Source organism: Argentina silus (assembly GCF_951799395.1).
Source record: "Argentina silus genome assembly, chromosome: 9".
Classification (NCBI taxonomy): Eukaryota; Metazoa; Chordata; class Actinopteri; order Argentiniformes; family Argentinidae; genus Argentina; species Argentina silus.
Genome location: NC_139663.1, coordinates 19,529,348 through 19,531,847, shown reverse-complemented (window position 1 = coordinate 19,531,847; position 2,500 = coordinate 19,529,348). Strand labels below are relative to the sequence as shown.

General features: G+C 48.6%; 1 protein-coding gene across 2 annotated transcripts in view; it reads right to left on the bottom strand.

The window, feature by feature from the left end:
- LOC310809714 (neuronal-specific septin-3-like) overlaps positions 1-2,500 on the bottom strand; it is a 48,933-nt gene that overhangs the window by 27,973 nt on the left and 18,460 nt on the right. The window lies entirely within an intron of this gene.

Here is a 2,500-nt window from a genome sequence, read left to right as displayed (position 1 = left end):
TGCATAACACAGGAGTGTTTAGAATCCTTGGGTTTACACATCAAACAAATGCTCCATTCCCCAGTCTTCCACATCAACAGGCATGCAATTAATAGCAGTACTTTACCAACGATGAATGACTTTGAAAGTAAAAAAAAAATCGAAATTCAATGAAGAAAAATGTATTGAGTTTCCATCTTCCTCAAATAGTGACTATAGTTTGTAGATTGTATGAGCATTCTAGATGAGATGTGTGGCTGGGCCATGGTCCCAGTAGCTGCCAGTTGACCTAGCTTAGCTTCATTTAGCTTTAGCCACTGCTTTCTAAACGTAGCGCCTAATAGCCTGACGCTGAATCAGTGCTTTTGCCTCTCTGCATACGCCACTGCATACCCAACATATTAGGCTAAGAAATTAGCATAACATTAGCATTTAACACCCCCCCCCCCCCCCACACACACACACCCGCCCCCCCCAACTGTGATAACAACTCATTTGTCTTGAATGATGCTCTACAACGTTGCATGTTTAATACATCTCCATCTCTGTCACAGAGTGCTTTTCAGAGAATTGCGAATCAACGATTAGATCTTGATAAGATACTTCCTCCCTCATATGAAGAAACAAACACACAGCAATGCACACGCACACACACACGCACACGCACACACACTCAGAACTTTCTGCAACAGTGAGCACATGCAGGACTGGTGAAACAACGCTAAAATGGAGCTTCAACGCGTGAAAGAGAAGTGGGCACCAACATGTGCTGAAAGACGTTTACAAATCCACAAATAACAACGGAAACCTGTTTTGTCAGTTCTGAGTCCTCAGCATCCACACATACGCCACAACTTCAAACAAAAATGAGGCAGCTTCGGCTCTCACTTTGAACAACTCACATAGTCCCAAAAAACATGCATTGTAAAAACCAGGGCAGCCAAAGCTGCTGAGCCCCCCCCCACCCCCCACCCCCACCCGCTTCCCACCGCTGAAGTGGGCCGATCCTGTCAGACCTCATTGTTGGAGAAGGGCATTGAGTGCAGTCCATAGAGACCCGCGGGGGAGGATGAAAAAGATTCCTACCTTCTCTCATTCACAAAACACAGACTTCCAAGTCCCTCTCAATGCACCGGTCCTCAATCGCACAGCTGCCGACCCAGAGAACAGCCCTCAACAACAACAAGGCAGGGAGAGAAAGTTGTCCTCCTGCTTCTCCTGTGCTTCTTCTCTTTCTTCACCAAGTTTATCCACTCATTTGCTTTTTCTGGCGAGATGGGCCGTGTGGGAGCCGATGTAGCTGGCCTCTCCCTCTGTGTCTCTTTCCCTCTCTTTCTCTGACTGCCCCTCTCCCTCTCTCTCTCTCTCTCTCTCTGTGTGAGGGGGGGGGGGGGGCTAAAAGAAGCTCTGGGGCCATTCACATGCAGATTGACCAAGGAGCTTCCACTAATCCCAAAGAGGACTTCACCTCCTCCTCCTCCTCCCCCCATCCCTCCCTCCCTCCCTCCCTCCCTCCCTCCCTAAGACTCATTTACACACGAGTGGATGTGCCGTCAGCTCCCCTGGCTAGGAGGGGGGGGGGAGAGAACCCTGCTGACTGCAGATTGGAGCGTATAAGTAATTGACCTATAAAATCAATTAGTAGAAAACGCAGTGATTCTTTGAAGAGTGTAGCCACCGCGGCCCCATAACCTCCCCCCCTCACTCTCCTGTCTCCCTCCTGTCTTTCTCTCTCTCTCCCTCCTTTTCCCTCCCTCCCTGCCTCTCTCTGTCTCTTTTTCCCTCACACCCTCCCATCCTCCATCCAGGAAGACAGGGGAAAACAAAACCTTGCACATTCGATTCAGCTCCTCGCATCATAAAGTGGCCATTTTGAAAACAAAAAGGTCCGTGCTCACTGTGTGTGTGTGCGTGCGTGCGTGCGTGCATGCATGCATGCGTGTGTGTCCGTGTGTATTCAAAATGAACAACACATCCATTCAAATGATGTCCTGTGTGGCTGCAAAAAACATTCAAAGAACAATCAAATGTTCATAAATGTCTTCTTTTTCCTATTACTTTCCATTGTCAATGGGCTTACTTCATCGAAAACACTCCTTTGCAAGTCTCTCTTAACAGTTTCTCTGAGAAGCTCCTCAGCGGCCTGCCCTGTGCCTCTCTCTCTGCCTGTGTGTTTCTCTCATTGCCCAACCCTCTGCTCACGCACCGTACACGCCCCTCTGCTCACTCCAGCTCTCTGAGCAGTGGATGATAACAACATGCAGATGATTTGATTCCAAAGCGACATACAGATAGGTTTCCGGACCCTCACTGTGTGAGACAGCTTCATCTGTCTGCATTTGCCACAAGAAATGTGTGAATTTGTGTGTGTTCTCTCTCTTCTGAGTCTGAATGGACTGGTTTAAGGGCAGGAAGAGAGAGAGAGAGAGAGAGAGAGAGAGAGAGAGAGAGAGGGAGAGAGAGAGAGAGAGAGAGAGAGAGAGAGAGAGAGAGAGAGAGAGAGAGAGAGAGAGAGTCAGCA